The sequence below is a fragment of the Erinaceus europaeus genome, chromosome 13 (genome assembly GCF_950295315.1).
Source record: "Erinaceus europaeus chromosome 13, mEriEur2.1, whole genome shotgun sequence".
NCBI classification, from domain to species: Eukaryota; Metazoa; Chordata; class Mammalia; order Eulipotyphla; family Erinaceidae; genus Erinaceus; species Erinaceus europaeus.
The window spans coordinates 90,491,926-90,510,875 of record NC_080174.1 but is presented as its reverse complement, the minus strand read 5'-3'; the positions used below and the strand labels follow the sequence as shown (position 1 = coordinate 90,510,875).

General features: G+C 43.2%; 3 protein-coding genes across 3 annotated transcripts in view; all 3 read right to left on the bottom strand.

The window, feature by feature from the left end:
- LOC103125919 (zinc finger protein 14-like) overlaps window positions 1-18,950 on the bottom strand; it is a 241,505-nt gene that overhangs the window by 3,331 nt on the left and 219,224 nt on the right. The window lies entirely within an intron of this gene.
- The window catches only part of LOC103127679 (zinc finger protein 709-like), a 471,063-nt gene that overhangs the window by 437,852 nt on the left and 14,261 nt on the right, over window positions 1-18,950 (bottom strand). The gene's annotated exons all lie outside the window — the stretch shown is intronic.
- LOC107523550 (zinc finger protein 709-like) overlaps window positions 1-18,950 on the bottom strand; it is a 596,771-nt gene that overhangs the window by 568,428 nt on the left and 9,393 nt on the right. The gene's annotated exons all lie outside the window — the stretch shown is intronic.

Here is an 18,950-nt window from a genome sequence, read left to right as displayed (position 1 = left end):
ATTTTAGCAATCAACAGCATGGGTGAAAAAAATACCTACATTAAAACCCTTTGTTGGAATGCTTTACACTTTCCACAAAACAGAAACTAAACCTGTTACACAATTAGCCATAAATACAGTCCTCCAGGGTTTTTTTTATTTTTTTTCCCTAATCACAAGAGTATTGTCTAACACAAGTCTACTTTGTAGCAGCTAGGCCCTGCCACCACTGTGCTTGGCTCAGTTCACAAATCTGTTGTAACCTGTCGCTTCCCTGTCATTTCTCTGGCTCTGCTCTCCTGGTAAGCTTTGTTTCCTAGCGATTAAAACCTTCTGCCATTGCCATAGCTACTGCTGCTCTTGGAGCCACCATATCAACTTTGGTTTCATGGTTTTGTGAAATACTGGCCACTACCACCATAGGGGCCGGAGCTTCAGCCTCCAAAGTTTCCTTCTTTCATAGGTCCAAAATTTGAGGACTGGTTATTGTAATTGCCAAAATGATCGTAGCTTCTGCAACCTCCAAAATTACTTCTATCATTGCCAAATCCATTGTATCCATCCCCACTGCCACCACATCGGCCACCACCTCGGCTGCCACCAAAGCTACCTCTACCACTGAAGTTTCTTCCCCAGAATCTGTTACTTTGGTGCAATACACCAACTCCAGTTCAGTTTCTACTTGTGTTTTCTCTTCTGATCTTGTTTTTCAACTTCTGCCTGAGAGTGAGGTCATCCCATATTCATTTTTCTGTTTCTGACTTTTTCACTTAACATGAATTTTTCAAGGTCCATCCAAGATGGGATGAAAATGGTGAAGTCATCATTTTTAATAGCTGAGTAGGATTCTATTATGGATATAGCCAACAACTTGCTCAGCCCCATATCTGTTGTTGGACATCTGGTTTGCTTCCAGGTTTTGGCTATTACAAACTGTGCTGCTAAGAACATATGTGTACACAGATCTTTTTGGATGAGTGTGTTGGGTTCCTTAGGATATATCCCCAGGAGATGAATTGCAGGATCATAAAGTAGGTCTACTCCTAGCCTTCTGAGAGTTCTCCAGACTGTTCTCCACAGAGGTTGGATCAATTGACATTCCCACCAGCAGTGCAGGAGGCTGGGTGGTGGTGCACCTAGCTGAGTGCACACGTCACAGTGCAAGGACCCAGTGTCGAGCTCCCGGGCCCCACCTGCAGGGAGAAAGCTTTGCAAGTGGTAAAGCAAGGCTGCAGGTGTCTCTCTGTCTCTCTCCCTCCCTATCTCCCCTTCCCTTTTGATTTCTGGCTGTCTCTATTCAAGAAATAAATGAAGATAATTTGTCTCGTGCCTGTAACGTGCACTCAACAAGGTGCGCCATCATCCAGCCCCCACTCTCAATTTCTCTTTCTCTATCCAAAATAAATACAAACCATAACAAATCAGTAAAAAAGCAAACAGCTTAGATTGTTCTCATTAAGTGACCATCAAGTCCAGAACAGCTCACTAATTCATTATCTAAAGCTTCCTGCTCCTTAAAAACCACAAGAAGCTGACCCTGAACCACCAGGCTAGAGAGGCAGCACCCTGCTCCAGCGCAGAGGCATCTCTGTGGACTACAGCTCCATCAGGCCAAGAGGCTCCAACTGGGTCCTGCCCACGTGGCATGGGGGGGGGGGGGGGCTGCTTCAGTTGCCATAGCTGCCAGTCCGGTCATACAGAGTTGGCTGCACCCCGTCAGGTCAGTGGCAGCTGGTGGCAGCTGGTGGCGGCGGGAGCCGGGCAAGTGTCAGCATGACCAGCCTTAAAGACCTGGGGCTCTGCGTGTGTCGGGGAGGTGCGCCAGCCTCCCCTCTGGCCATTCTGCGCTGCCTCCCTGCTGGTCTGGGTCCCTCATCCCCTCCCCCTGCTTTGGGGACCACTGAGCTGCTGGGAGGTTCCGGGCCTGTAGGGGCGCGGCGTGAGCCGGCGGGCGAATGGGGGCACAGACCCACCGCGGGGAGCAGCGCTGATCGCTGTGGCCTCTGGCCTTGACCGCTTGCGGACTGGCGCATCTGGAATGGAGGGCAGGGCTTTGGTCCTGGAACATGAGACAGAGGAGGACTTAGTGGGGGTTGAACTGCTATGTGAAAAACTGAGCATGTTTTATAGCTTTAGACACTGAAAAAAAATACCTGGCGGGGAGTCGGGCGGTGGCACAGTGGGTTAAGCGCTGGTGGCATAAAGCACAAGGACCCAAGCAAAGCTCCCGGTTCCAGCCCCCAGCTCCCCACCTGCAGGGGATCACTTCACAAGTGGTGAAGCAGGTCTGCAGGTGTCTGTCTTTCTCTCCCCCTTCTCTGTCTTCCCCTCCTCTCTTCACTTCTCTCTGTCCTATCCAACAATGACATCAATAACAACAATAATAACTACAACAATAAAAAAAAGGGCAACACAAGGGAATAAATGAATAAATATTTTTAAAAAAATACCTGGCATAATTTTCAAAGTCTGGTATTTGGTTGACACTTCAGGCAGAAGTCATTTAAGCTGATGAGGTTCCAAGAACTCAGCAACCACTGCATTTAGTGACTGTTGTGTCAGCACAGAGGCATGAACACGCTATTGGCGGCATCACGTTGTCACAGAGATGTCATGGTCGTTGCCATGACCCATCTCACATAATGTCCCATTCTTAGAAAGGTCAGGTATGTGCTCTGTATTCTCAACTTGCTCTCTAGTCCTTTCATAGTTTTGGACACTTTGAACTGTCTCTGGACAATTTCTTCTGATTAATTTTTCCAGATTGCCCCCCAAACCCATCAGCTATGATCATATTCTCAGACTTACTGTTCATGTGAACATGGCCCTTTTCTATACAACTTTCTTTTCTTTTTTCTTTTTCTTTTTTTTTTTTTAATTAACAGAGCACTGCTCAGCTCTGGCTTATGGTGGTGTAGGTATTGAACCTGGGACTTCAGAGCCTCAGGCATGAGAGTTTCTTTGCATAGTCGTTATTCTCCCTACCCCCACTCTGCTGTGCAACTTTCTATGAATTTTTACAAGCTGCTTTAAAAACAGGTAGAAAGAATTAGAATTATTGCTCAGACATTTTACTCTCATTTAATACTAGTACTAAATGTGGGAGGTCTGCATAGCTTTAGAAATATTCCTATAAGATGTGTTAGCTGGGGGCAGGGGCAAGCACCCGGGTTAAAATATTCCTATTAGAAGTGATAACTGGGGGGGCCAGGGTATATGGCTCTTCCTTGGTTCCTTAGAACTCTCCTACATGCTTCCTCTGCCACTGACCTAGAAATGGTTTTCCCAGGTTTAAAGCAGCATCCTTGCAGAGATTATGTCAGGTGTGTCTTCAATCTGCCATCTTGGCTCCATCCACCCCCCAGACCCCATATTACTGTTCTAATACAGATCTCTGAGCAGTATTTAGGTGAGACTTGAATAAAGTAAGAATTCTAATAGACGTTTTACTAGTTTTTTTTTTTCCTCCAGGGTTATTGCTGGGCTCAGTGCCTGCACCATGAATCCACCGCTCCTGGAGGCCATTTTCCCCCCTTTTTGTTGCCCTAGTTGTTGCAGCCTCGTTGCGGTTATTATTGCCATTGTTGACGTTGCTTTTTTTGTTGTTGTTGGATAGGACAGAGAGAAATGGAGAGAGGAGGGGAAGACAGAGAGAGAGGGGAGAGAAAGATAGACACCTGCAGACCTGCTTCACCGCCCGTGAAGCAACTCCCCTGCAGGTGGGGAGCCAGGCGCTCAAACCGGGATCCTTACGCCCGTCCCTGCGCTTTGTGCCACGTGCGCTTAACCCACTGTGCCACCGCCCGACTCCTGTTTTACTAGTTTTTTAAACCTTTTTTAATGTATTTATTTTCCCTTGTGTTGCCCTTTTTTTTTATTGTTTTTATAGATGTTGCTGTTATTGATGTCTTTGTTGTTAGATAGGACAGAGTGAAATGGGGAGAGGTAGGGAAGACATAGAGGGGGAGAGAAAGATATACACCTGCAGACCTGCTTCACCACAGTTGGTGAGCCAGGGCTTGAACCAGGATCCTTAGGCTGCTCTCTGAGCTTTGTGCCATGTGCGCGTAGCCTGCTGCACTACCACCCAAGTCCCATTTTACTAGATTTTTGTGGATGCTTTTGTTGAAGAAAAATGAAGGGGTTGGAAAGAGATGTCAGTAGAATTTTTGGGCTTTGTCATGGTCCTAATAGGCAGGATAACTCACTAAATGTTTCCATAACCTCTTTTGTTCACATTGAACAGCTAGGGTATTGTACCTTTTATTCATGGGCATTGACTGGTCCATCCATACTCGCAGCCTGTTTTTCTCTTTCCCTAGTTGGGAAGGGCTCTGGGAAGTGGAGCTCCAAGACACATTGGTGGGGTGGACTGTCCAGGGAAGTCAGGTCGACATCATGCAGGCAACTGGAACTTGTTGGCTGAAAAGAGAGTTACCATATATAACCAAACAAATTGTTGATTAACCATGAACCTAAAGGCTGGAATAGTTCAGATGAATAGTTCGGGGGTGGGGGAAGTTTTCCTCCATTTTGTAGATAGCTAGTAGGCATATTTTAGTTAAATTCCAAAGGGTCTGTGGCTATGCTAGTTTGTTTTTACTTTTACTTTTTGCCCCTGAGCCTGAAATCTGGTATGAATTGAGAGGCTCAGGCATGAAAGTCTCTTTGCATAACCAGTATGCTATACCCCTACCCTACATCCTATTTTTGATAATAACTTAACAGTCTTTTGCACTGCTCAGGACATAATTGACCACACTGTTTTGTATCCTAGTACCTGGCCTTTAAAAAAAAAAAAAAAAAAAAAGAACTATGCAGCTATTAAGAGCAATGAACCCTAACAGCAGCAAATGCTGGAGAGGGTGTGGGGTCAAAGGAACCCTCCTGCACTGCTGGTGGGAATGTCAACTGGTCCAACCTCTGTGGAGAACAGTCTGGAGAACTCTCAGAAGGCTAGAAATGGACCTACCCTATAACCCTGCAATTCCCCTCCTGGGGATATATCCTAAGGAACCCAACACACCCATCCAAAAAGATCTGTGTACACATATGTTCTTGGCAGCACAATTTGTAATAGCCAAAACCTGGAAGCAGCCCAGGTGTCCAACAACAGATGAGTGGCTGAACAAGTTGTGGTATATATACACAATGGAATACTACTCAGCTGTAAAAAATGGTGACTTCACCGTTTTCAGCCGATCTTGGATGGACCTTGAAAAAATCATGTTGAGTGAAATAAGTCAGAAACAGAAGGATGAATATGGGATGATCTCACTCTCAGGCCGAAGTTGAAAAACAAGATTAGAAAAAAAAACAGAAGTCAAACCTGAAATGGAATTGGAGTATTACACCAAATTAAAAGACTCTGGGGTGGGTGGGTGGGTGGCGAGAATACAGGTCCATGAAAAATGATGAATGAAATAGTGGGGGTTGTATTGTTAAATGGGAATCTGGGGAATGTTATGCATGTACAAACTATTATATTTACTGTTGAATGTAAAGCATTAATTCCCCAATAAAGAAATAAATTATTTAAAAAAAAATAAATAAAAAATAATGATCAACAACACCACAGGATAAGAGGGATACAATTCTCACCAGTGGGAGCTGGGTGGTAGCACAGCAGGTAAAGTACAGGTGGAGCCAAGCTCAAGGGCCGGCATGAGGATGCCAGTTTGAGCCCCCAGCTCCCCACCTGCACAGGAAGTCCCTTCACAGGCAGTGAAGCAGGTCTGCAGGTGTCTATCTTTCTCTTGCCCTCTCTGGCTTCCCTTCCTCTCTCCATTTCTCTCTATCCTATCCAACAACAACAACAACAAAAAAAGAGCAATGAACCCACCTTCTCTATTCCATCTTTCTAATATGACTTCAACTATACCTGTATTACTGCTATCTCTTCTAGGTGAGAGAATACACAATAATATTCCCAGGTAATGCCTTACCACAGCAGCCTGATGCTGGGGATTGAAAGCCTCAAGTATGGAAGTATTTTGCATAACCACTATGCTATCTCCGCAGGCACTTAGACTTTTTAAAATATTTATTATTTATTCCCTTTTGTTGCCCTTTTTTTTTGTATTTATTTATTCCCTTTGTTGCCCTTGTTGTTTTATTGTTGTAGTTATTATTGTTGTTGTCACTGATGTCATTGTTGTTGGATAGGACAGAGAGAAATGGAGAGAGAAGGGGAAGACAGAGAAGGGGAGAGAAAGATAGACACCTGCAGACCTACTTCACCGCCTGTGAAGCAACTCCACTGCAGGTGGGGAGCCAGGGGCTCAAACCGGGATCCTTCCACCAGTTCTTGTGCTTTGCGCCACATGCGCTTAACCCGCTGTGCTACCGCCCAACTCCCTGTCCTTGTTGTTTTATTGTCATAGTCATGATTGATGTCATAGTTGTTGGATAGGACACCAAGAAATGGAGAGAGGAGGGTAAGGCAGAGAGGGGGAGAAAAAGACAGACACCTGCAGATCTGCTTTCACAGAAGAAATCCAAAAGGCTAACAAATACATGAAAAATTGCTCCAGGTCGTTGATTGTCAGAGAAAATCAAAGAAAGACAACACTGAGATAACACCTCATCCCTGTGAGAATGGCAAACATCAAAAAGGACAGAAGCAACAAATGCTGGAGAGGCTGTGGGGGACAGAGGAATCCTTCTGCACTGCACTGTGAGAATGTAAATTGTTCCAAAGGCTATAACATGGACCTTTTGTATAACTCAAGTTATTGCTCTCCTAGGGATATGCCCCAAGGACACCATAACACCCAACCAAAAAGATATATATATATATATATATACACCTATGTTCATAGCACAATTTGTAATAGCTAACATTTGAGTGTCTGAGAAAGCTGTGATATTTATGTGCACAATGGAATACTATGCAGCTGTTAAGAACAGTGAACCCACCTTCTGACTCATCTCTGATGGAACTCTTTTTTAAAGTAGATTTTTAAAATACTTTTTTATTTATAAAATAAAGGATTGAGACCAAGAGAAATGGGTGGGGTAGGGGAGATACAAAGGGAGAGTGAAAGAGACAAAGACAGACAACTGCAGACCTGCTTCACTGCTTGTGAAGCAACTCCACTGCAGGTGAGGAGCCGGAGACTCAAACTGGGGTCCTTGTGCTTTTTGCCCTTGTGCTACCACTCGACTCCCCTGAAGATGACTTCTATAGATTTTTTGGTTACTATTCTAACATCCAAGTGCATCTTAAGGAATATAAGACCCTTTCACTGCCACAGACTTTCCACAATGGCTCCCTCCTCCTCATAGCATTTTTTTGTGTTTATAAATTATATGTTACTTCCTATAATAGAAAGAAATTGAGGAGGATGTAGATTACTAGATAACAGTTCTTCCTCTTGTCCTCTTCTTTTTTTCTGCCACCAGGGTTATTTCTTGAGCTCAGTGTGAGAAGTCTGAATTCACTGTTGCAGAAAGCCATTTTTTCTTTTCACTGCCCTGCACCTGATAATACTTATTTAATTTACACAATATTCTTTCATTTTTAACTTTTTTTAGACACTGACACTACAGAGAAGCCTAATGTGGTATGATCGCTCTAAATAGTATAATTTCCATGCTTCCATAATGATGTTAGTTTTATAAAGAGCTATGTGTGGCTAGAGATGTTTCATTTCTAACAAACTTATCATAATTATCATGTGTTCTTTTTTTATCCCATATTTTATTATTTTTTATCACTGTGGCTTCATTATAAATTCATTACACCCAGTGGCCATTTTCTTATATTTTGGAGTTTTATATAGGTGAAGAGAATTTAATAAGAAAATTGAGGTAGAAAGTGAAGTAGAGATATCTCTATCTCTGTGTGTTTGTGTCATATTAAATTGTTATTCATATATAATAAATGAAATTCATGTTTATTTCCTTTTAATGAGAAGAACTGAAGGTACTAAAAAGATACACCAGACTTTGAGCTCTAAGTCCCCAGGGGCTATAGGTTCAATTCTAGTTGCCTTCTACTTCACTCTCCCTATCAAATTCTCTTTACCTATATAAACTTTACATTATAAATCGGAAGAAAATGTCCAAAACTGCTCCACCACTTGCGAAGAGTGCTCCCACCCCGACACCCTCCACTCCACCACACCCCACACACAACCCCGTGCATGTGAGAACTAGAATATATAGAATCTCAGTAATTTTATGTGGCAACATGAGCACCCTTTCACTTGTACTCCCACACAGCCATAAGGTTTTATCATTTACTAATTACAAAACTATAGAGGGGGAAGAGTGAGAATAGGGATATCTCTCTGTCACATGAGATGCCAGGGATTGTACTAGGGCCTCATGAAAGAGAGTCCAATATTCTAATCAATGTACCAACTTCTAGAGCATGATTCAGAGTTATTTGATTTGGATTCGACTTCCGGAGGCGGAGCTACGAGCAGCAGATCGCTTTCTCTCCTCTCCTCCCCTCTCCTCTCCCAGATCAACTAAGGAATACCAAAGGAGACCACCAGGGACCGAAACAAGACAGGACTAGAATGACCACAGGAACCCAGTAAATCACCGGTGAGTACAAACACGTGTGGCTGGTGACAGAGAAGAGAGGAGACAGGAGCCTAAGTAGAGATTAAGTGACTGCTAAGAGTTCAGCAGTTTATCAGTTGAGACACCACATTCAGTCTGCTCCACCAACAAGGGGACAGCTTAAGGGAGGAGAGGACTCCCCAGAGACTCACCAAGTGCAACTCTGATCTCCATTGCTACTACCCTCAGAATCTGGAGCAGCAACAGGGAGGGACACCAGGGGACAGAGATCTAACCGGGGAAACTCAGAAGCTATGCACTTGGTGGCATAGCTGAGGTGCTATGAAAATCTCTTTGAATAACCACTGGATTATCTCTGCCACACCCTGCTTTATCTCTTGGTCAGGAGTCAGTGATTAAGCTAAAAAGCCTACTGATAGTTTAAAAGCCCTCAGGCTGCCATAGCCTACAGGGAAGAAAAAAAAAGGGGGGAGGCTTTTAAACCACTGAGCTCCAACTCTAGGATTGAAACAACTGTTAACTTCCACCACTGTGAACCCTTTAATTAACTTTCTTAGACACAAGTCAATCCAGGCAATAGTGATCAATAATTTGAAAAGTACTGATAAAGGGAACTCATAACATAATATATAAAATGGTTAAAACAACAAGAAGAAATATTGGAGAATCGAACCAGGACAAGAGTCCTGCTAAAAGTCCTCCAGAGGGTGAAGCACAAAACAACGAGTTCAACATCCAAACATTAGCTAAGGAAATAATAACAGGAGTGAGTAAAGAATTTGAAAAAATTGTAATCAGAAATGCAGGAACAACAAATGAGAATATGGAAGAAAATACTAATTATCTCATGGTTATTAGAGAGCTGAAAGCTGAAATCGCTGAGCTAAGAATGCAACTAGCTGAACAAACTAAAACATTATCAGGGCAGGGCAACAAAATAGATGAACTCCAGAAAACAGTAGAGGGCAGAGAGAATAGAATCTATGAGGCTAGAAAAGAAAACACACGTAGAACCTGAAATTGAATTTGCATATTGCACCACAGTAAAAGACTCTGGGGTGGGTGGGTGGGGAGAATACAGGTCCATGAAGGATGATAAATGACATAGTGGGGGTTGTATTGTTAAATGGGGAACTGGGGAATAAGAATAAAATAAAATAAAATAAAATAGGCAAATACTGTGGCCTTGAAAAAAAAAATACAACAATAAAAGAAGGGCAACAAAATGGAATAAATATTAAAAACCATAATAAATAAATAAATAAATGTCTATTTTAGTTAAAAAAAAGAATCTATGAGGCTGAAGACAGAATTAGCAAGATTGAGGATGAATTAGAGACAACTAAAAAAGAAGTAAGAGATCTCAAAAAGAGATTAAGAGATGCTGAAAACAACAGAATCCTATGGGATGACTTCATAAGAAACAATATACGCAAGGCAACGATTGCCACCTCAACTTGCTTCACCTCAGACTGTGTCCAGAGACTTCACGTGTGGAATGACAACCCTTCAGCTTCATTACTCGGGTGAGACCTTTCCTTTTATAGTATATTCTAATTTCATCTCAGGTAGTTCACTTTCTAACAAAGTCCCATAACCTAGATATACACCAGTTTCTGTGAGAGAGAGGTTATGTTCACACGTACCAATAAACTAATGCAAAATATATACCTGAAAGCAGAAGTACACTAGAGTTTGCAGTGAGTAACTCCCTAACCCTTCCTCTCCACTATTCCAAGCCTGGGATCCATGATTTCTCAACAATTTGTTTGGCTTCATATGTTAACTCTCTTTTCAATCACCAGGTTCCAGATGCCACCAGGATGCTGGCCAGGCTTCCCTGGATTGAAGACCCCACCAATATGTCCTGGAGCTCAGCTTCCCCAGAGACACACCTTACTAGGGAAAAAGAGAGGCAGACTGGGAATATGGACCAACCAGTCAACGCCCATGTTCAGCAGGGAAGCAATTACAGAGGCCAGATCTTCTACCTTCTGCAACCCTCAATGACCCTGGGTCCATGCTCCCAGAGGGCTAGAGAATGGGAAGGCTATCATGGGAGGGGGTGGGTTATGGAGATTGGGTGGTGGGAATTGTGTGCAGTTGTACCCCTCCAACCTTATGTTTTTGTTCATTAATCCTTTCTTAAATAAAAAATTAAAAAAAAAACAATATATGCATTATTGGCATACCAGAGGAAGAAAGAGGAGAGGAAGAAAGCATTTTCCAGGCCATAATAGCTGAAAATTTCTCTAGTCTAGACAACATGAAAGACATAAAGATTCAAGAAGCCCAGAGGGTCCCAAACAGAATTAACCCAGACCTAAAGACACCAAGACATATCATACTTAGAATGGAAAGGAATAAGGATAAAAAAGGATCCTCAAGGCTGCAAGAGAAAAACAAAGAGTCACCTACAAAGGAAAACCCATAAGATTAGCAGCAGACTTCTCCATACAAACACTACAGGCCAGAAGAGAATGGCAAGATATCTATCAAGTGCTCAATGAGAAAGGCTTTCAGCCAAGAATACTATATCCTGCTAGACTGTCATTCAGACTAGATGGAGGCATCAAAACCTTCTCAGACAAGCAACAGTTGAAGGAAGCAACCATCACCAAGCCTGCCCTGAAAGAAGTTCTGAAAGGTCTCCTATAAACAACCAGACCACCATAAATAGGACATATATCAAAACACTCTAAAACTCTAAAAGAATGTCATTCAAATATCTTCAATCTTTGATATCCATAAATGTCAATAGCCTGAATTCACCTATTAAAAGACACAGAGTAGGAAGATGGATCAGAAAACACAACCCACAATATGCTGTCTACAGGAAACACACCTAACTCAACAAGACAAACACAGACTTAAAGTGAAGGATGGAAAACTATCATACAAGCTGATGGCACACAAAAAAGGGCAGGAGCAGCTATTCTCATATCTGACATGATAGACTTTAAAATAGATAAGATTAAAAAACATAGGAATGGACACTACTTAATGCTCAGAGGATCAGTCAATCAAGAGGACTTAACAATTATTAATATCTATGCACCCAATGAGAAGCCATCTAAATACATCAAACGTCTAGCAATATATTAACAGTAACACAATCATAGTAGGGGACTTCAACACCCCACTCTCTCAACTTGACAGATCATCCAGGCAGAAAATCAATAAAGACATAAGGCAGCTAAATGAAGAGATAAACTAGAACTATTGGACATTTTCAGAGTCATTCACCCTAAGAAACTGGAATACACATTTTACTCAAATCCACATGGGTCATTGTCAAGGATAGACCATATGTTAGGCCACAAAGACAGCATCAGCCAATTCAAGAGCAATGAAATCATCCCAAGCATCTTCTCAGACCACAGTGGAAATAAACTAACACTTAACAATCAACAAAAGATTAGTAACAGTGCCAAAATGTGGAAGCTCAACAGTACACTTCTTAACAACTTCTGGGTCAAAGAGGAAATCAAGGAAGAAATCAAAATGTTTCAAGAGTTCAATGAAAATGAAGACACAAGCTATCAAAATATTTGGGACACAGCTGAAGCAGTCCTAAGAGGGAAGTTCATAGCTATACAAGCACACATTAGGAAACAAGAAAAAGAACAAACACAGACCTAGAAGAAGAACAACAAAGGAACACTAAAGCAACCAGGACAGAAGTCACTAAAGTCAGGGCAGAAATAAATAACATTGAGAATAGGAAAATCATACAAAAGATCAACAAAAGTAAATGTTGGTTCTTCAAAAGAGTAAAGAAAATCGACAAACCTTTAGCCAGACTCAAAACAAAAAAGGGAGAAGACCCAAATAAATCGGATAGTAAATGAAAGAGGAGATATCACAATAGACACTGCAGAAATTCAACATATCATGCGAGGGTTCTATGAACAACTATATGCCACCAAGCTAGAGAACCTGGAAGAAATGGACGATTTCCTAGATACCTACCAACTTCCAAAACTAAGTAAAGAGGAAGTGGATAACATGAACAGGCCCATCACAGCTAATGAAATTGAAACAGTTATCAAAAATCTCCCTCTCCCCAAAATAAAAGTCCTGGGCCAGATGGTTTTACAAATGAATTCTAAAAACCTTCAAAGAAGAACGAACACCTCTACTTGTAAAAGTCTTCCAGAAGATTGAATACACTGGAATACTCCCTGCCAGCTTCTATGAAGCCAACATCACCCTGATACCAAAAGCAGACAGGGACACAACCAAAAAAGAAAACTACAGACCAATATCTCTGATGAACATAGATGCAAAAAGAGACCGCAGAGTTAAGGAGGGGGGAGCTGGTGTACTGCCCAATATAGAATGCTGAAACAGACAATTCATGTGCTTTTGAAAAATAAAAAGGGGGAGACAGGACCACAGACTCTACACAATATTCTTAATAGAGCACTCTTTACCATTAAGACTTTAAATTAGGATGCACAAGAAAAATCTGCCAGTGACAGGTTCTCAAAAACCACAACTAACAGTGGATACACACTGGTTAAATGGAAAGACCCCCTGACAGTGTCCTGGAAAGGACCAGATTCCATCCTCATATGGGGACGAGGGCATGTTTGTGTTTTCTCCTGTACAGATAATGAAGCCCGCTGGCTACCAGAAAGGTGCGTCAGGCAAGTGAAAGAAAAGGAGACGGAATGCACGAAAATGAAGGACCTGAGAGAGATGGTGGCCGGAATGGAGAGGATGACACTGGCAGACACTGAAGGCCCAGCAAGGATGACACCATATCCTAACCTGACAGGAAGGGCTGCTATATTTGTCTAGCAAGCTGGTAAAACCCTACACCCATGACATTATTCCTTGCCCTCTTGGTGCTGACAGCCTGCCCAGTTCGTGGGGAGCAGTTCTGGACATATGTTCCAGACAATCCACTACTTCAGGCAGCCATGGAATGGTGAGGAGATTCCGGTGTACACCAATACCACACAAATAGTGGGAGGTCACTCTGCTGAACACATAACTTGGGAAAGGAACACTCGTTTTGATTTTGAAGGGCTTAGCTCTGATCTGCATATTTGCCTTCATACCAACAGTGACACTACTGTTACTGGGTGTTTGGACTTCCAAAAGATACATTATGTCTTGCCTTGTATTCCTCTAATAATAGAGATCGAGGTGAATCACACTTTTTTTCTTCAAGCAACATATATTATCATTGAATGGAAAGTTAAGGGATGCACGTTGCCTAATGGAATTGAGATTGTTTCTGAAACCACCCCCCCCAACCTGTCCTAATCTGAGAGAAGACTACCAGGAACTATACCCAACAGCCTCCTTGGCCATTGTGCAGAGCCACAAACGCTATTTACTGGACTAGAGACAATATCACTTGGGTGTCCTGAATACAAAAGAAGACGTGAACGACCTGGGAGGCGGTGGATTTGGGATGACTGAAGGACTATGGGGGGGGGGGGGTCAAGGGTGGTAAGCTCCAGTCCTAAATTTGGAAATTGGCCCTGGCTATGACAAAAGACAATGAAACAGGGCCTGATAATGTCTCTGGGAAAGATGACAATGTTATGATCTCAAAAGCAGGGATAGACCAAAAATCCCAGATCTACAAGGGCCTGCATGCCCTTCCACTGGGGACTTGTGTCAGGAAATGTTTCTATTACCAAAGAGGGCAGCCATTGGAATGTGACATGTAAGAACTGCTCTATTTCTTTTTTTAAATTTATGTTTATTTAAGAAAGGAGACATTAACAAAACCTTAGAATAAGAGGGGGTACAGTTCCATATCCCATTCCCTCCCTGATAGCCTTCCCATTCTCTATCTTTCTGGGAGTATGGATCCAGGGTCGTTGTGGGTTCCACAGAGGGTGGAAGGTCTGGCTTCTGTAATTGCTTCCCTGCTGAACATGGGCGTTGACTGGTTAGCTAAGAATGTTAGTCTCGCTTTAGGAACCCAGGAAAACAAAGATAAAAAGTTAGAAGGCAGGCTTAATGCTTTATGGGACACTGTTCAAGTAATTATTTACCAAGTATAAGCACTAAAAGAGGGACCCTGCAATACCATGCTGACTTTAAATGGATCTGTATTACTAACCATACCTACAATGCCATTAAATATCCCTGGGACAGAATCATGTTACAGGGATATGCCATGATATGCCATCAGTTTGGATAGTCTCGAGTAAAGAAATAATTGATACTCAAAAGGCCCCTAAGCTGGCGGAGAATGATCTTGGGGTTGACCTGGTGGGTATTTTAAATCAATTGGTTCGACCCTCTCAACTCTGGCATATGTTAATAGGTTTATCTGTCTCTCTACTCATGCTTCTAATGATTATGTTGTGCCTCCCTTTATTCCTCTGTTTGGTTGTTCAGCAGCTGCAAAATCTCTGGGCACAAGTGCATGCCCTCCAAGTACATCCACAAAGTAAACTTCATTTTTAAATAATAAAAAAGGAGAGATGTAGAGGACCATGAAAAGGCAAGTTTCCTTCAGGCCCTTGATAAACAAGGCTGCCAGGAGAAAGCATGGGCAAGAACACCATGGCCTTTGGTTGAACCCGCAACTTCCCCAGTTATGCTGCAAAGATTAGCAGAACATTCTGACTTGACCGTGGTTTTGCTGGGTACTGAATAAACCAAAATATACAGAAGTTCATTAATACCAGGTGCTGCTTGAATTTATGTTACCGCTTGCCTACTGTTTAGCTGGTGATGTGAAATATATATGCCTCAAACAAAATAGTTGCTGTGTCTATGGCACAGACCTCCCTACCCCTCAGCACTCATTCCTCATCTCAGGACTCCCGTTTGACCTTGCCCCATACAGGAAGTGGTAGCAGGATTGTGGGGTTAGGCAAGCCCTAATTTTCTGGAGACTCCCACACCCCAAAACTTTAAAAAAAATACTTATTACCTTTTGTTGCCCTTGTTTTTTATTGTTGTAGTTACTGTTGTTGTGGTTTATGATGTCATCATTGTTGGATAGGACAGAGAGAAATGGAGGGGAAGAGAAAGATAGACATCTGCAGACTTGCTTCACTACCTGTGAAGCAACTCCCTTGCAGGTAGGGAGCCATGGGATCTAATCGGGATCCTTACGTTGGTCCTTGCGCTTTACGCCACATGCGCTTCACCCACTGCAATACTGCCTGACTCTCATGAAACTTTTAAAAAATTTTTATTTGTAAAAAAATCTGGAAAAGCCATAAGAAAAACTCCACACAATTCCCACCCCCAGATCTCCATACCCCAGCCCCTCCCTTGACAGCTTCCCTATTTTTTATCCCTCTGGGGGTATGGACCCAGGGTCATTATGGGGTGCAGAAGGTGTAATGTCTGGATTCTGGAATTGCTTCCCTGGTCAACATGGACATTGACAGGTCAATCCATACTCCCAGCCTCTCTCTTCTCCGAGTGGGGCAGGGCTCTGGGATAATGTGGGGCTCCAGGACACACTGGTGGGGTCATTTACCCAGGGAAGACCGGTTGGCATTATGGTAGCATCTAAACCTGGTGGCTGTGAGTAGAGTTGACATATAGAGCCAAATTAATTGTTGACTAATCATGAACTGTTGTTAAAATTCGGTGGGCTCTAGCTGGCTGGGCTAGCTTCACGGGCGGGTAACAGAGACGACCAGAGACATATGGCTGGGCAGGGAAGCTGTATTTCTTTATTCAGGAACAACGATTTATAAAGTAACACAAATAATCACCAAACAGAACTCTGCTGTCTCTTTGTGGCGGCGCAAGTACTCTCTCTCTTACTCTCGAACTCAGGAACCCTCTCGGAGTTCCTTGGGGCGGGGCCAAGCGGGTCCGTGAAATTAGCAGGACTGATCTAATTCTCTTGGCGGGGGAGAACTAGAACAACCCAATGTAAAGCATACAACAATACCCCTTTTCTTTTTAACTAATTGACTACAGTATCAAGGGTGTGGGGTGAATAGAAACCTATATCGTACAGGCAATTTTAAAAAAGAAACTGGCACAAACATGGAGAAACATGTAAGCAAGTAACAAGAACCAGTGTGCTGCCAAGGGAAGGCCTGAGGGGGCCATTTTTGCCTCTGTGGGCAAAACTTTATCAGCTTAAAAAAAACATTTCTTGCCTCTGGGGGGGCGTACTTTCTTGCCTCTGGGGGGCGTACTTGTCTCGACGGACATTTGCATGGGGGTGGGGAACGGCCTAGAGTCCCAAAGGCAGCTGGCTGCAATTTACTTACTATGAAACAAAACTTGTTATTAGCATATTTCTAATAGAGAAGGAATTTGAGACTTTTACATAGCAACAACATCTTTTAACCTTTTGTTACACCCATTCAAGATGGAGTCACATTGTACTCAGGAAAGGAAACCTCAGGCATGAGAATAATTAGCATAGCCATTGTGCGATCTACCATTTCTAATAGAGAGGGTAATGGAGAGTTTTACATATCAACAAGTCTATTTAACCTTTTGTTTAGACCAACTTAGTTAAAATATATTGATTGTTAACTAATTTTTACCTCAGACTTTAAATGTAAGTTAATTTTATCTTTATGAGAATTACGTTGAAAACCTTTTTCATTTAACTTTGCCTAGTAAGAATTTAGCCTTAAAGTTACATTTTTAACCTTAAAGTTATTGTTTACCAAACTTTAAACATACACATAAACATGGTCATTAATACACAAATAGAGAAACCTTTGTTACGAAGACATGTCATTTTAAACACGAATTTAAATCTGTACTGTCTTAGTTGTTGGGGGGGGGGTTCACCATCCAGAGGTGGCTTCCCACGCAGGTTCACTTCTAGGAATTGCAGGTTGCGATCTCTGCACGAATCTCTGTGTACTCCAGCTTGTCTGCCTTCAGACCGGACCGGCAGCTGGAGATCTTGTGTGCCCAGTTTCGGCAGGGAGCCCGGGGGTCCAGGAGGACTGGGATCGTTCCAGAATTCATAGCAAGAGGGCAAGCGGGCCAGCTTTGTAGAAGGCGTGGGCCTAGGTGCCCAGGGGTGGCGACCATGATAGGTTGCCGCAGCCCTGCCCCATGGCCCTGCCATGTCTGCTGCCCTGCTTGCAGTGGCCGAGCAGTGTGGAGGGATCACACGTCCAGTGCCCTGTGCCACACGGTGGAGAGCCGGCTCCTGTGGGCTGGCCTGTGTGGTGGCATCAGGCTCCTGCATGGTGGCATCGGGCTCCTGCGTGCTGGCGTCAGCCTCCTGCGGGCTGCGGGGTTGTGGGGCTGCGGGCGCGGTGTGCGGGGTTGTCTGGGCGCAGCTGGCTGGCTGGCTGTTTAACCAGGTGGAAACAGCAGCTCCGCACCTCGCCTCCCACCCACTGGCTATTCTCGCTGGCTGTTCTGAGTTCGACCAACCGAGTGGAAACCAGAGTGGTCCAGAGATAAATGTTCCAGAAACAGCAAAACAGTCTCGTGAAGAAAGAGCAGAGGCCTTTGGAGATCTCTTCACAAGCAGAAGAGAAGGCCATAGTACATAGGTAGCCAAATTGTCTTCACTTATCTGAGAGATGCGCAGGTCAGGTCCACGTGGGCGCCATTTGTTAAAAATTCGGAGGCTCTTGCTGGCCAGGCTAGCTTCACGGGCGGATAACAGAGACGCGGAGACAACGGCTGGGCAGGGAAGCTGTATTTCTTTATTCAGGAACAACGATTTATAAACTAAGACAAACTAATCACCAAACAGAACTCTGTTGTCTCTTTGCGGCGGCGCAAGCACTCTCTCTCTAACACTCGAACTCAGGAACCCTCTTGGGGTTCCGTGGGGCGGGCCAAGTAGGCCCACAAAATTAGCAGGACTGATTCAATTCTCTTGGCGGGGGAGAACTAGAACAACCCAATGTAAAGCATACAACAATGAACCTAAAGGCTGGAATAGTGCAGATGAAGATTTGGGGGTCTCCTTTTTGTAGAGTTAGTAGGCCTATTTTTGTTATATTCCAAAGGGCCCATGATTATACTAGTTTCTTTTTTTTAAGAGCCTGACATATGATATGCAGATGGACCCAAGTTATTGTTTGAGATATCATGGCTGGAAAAAGGGCTAAAAAGCTAGATTAGGGAAGAGGGCAGCTTCCAAAAATGGGAAAGGTGTGTAAATACCATCAGCTATAAACCCCATTAATTTGATCTGGGCCCCAGATTCAAAACAATTTTGAACCGAAACCATGTGTCTGGGGCATGTTAGGGGTTAGTGACTGAGCATAGCAGTTATACAACAAAAGGGAAAAAATGGCTTCCAGGAGTAGTGGATTCCTAGTGCAGTCACTGAGCCCCAACAATAACACTCGAAGCAAAAGAAAAAAGAGACGAGGATGGAGCTATGTTCTAAGGAGGTACGTGTTATGCCCAGATTTTTAAATCCCGTTCCTGAAGAGAGGCCAGAATCACTTGGAAAAGCAAAGATCCTTTATTGGAGCAAGCTGAAGTGTGGGCTACAT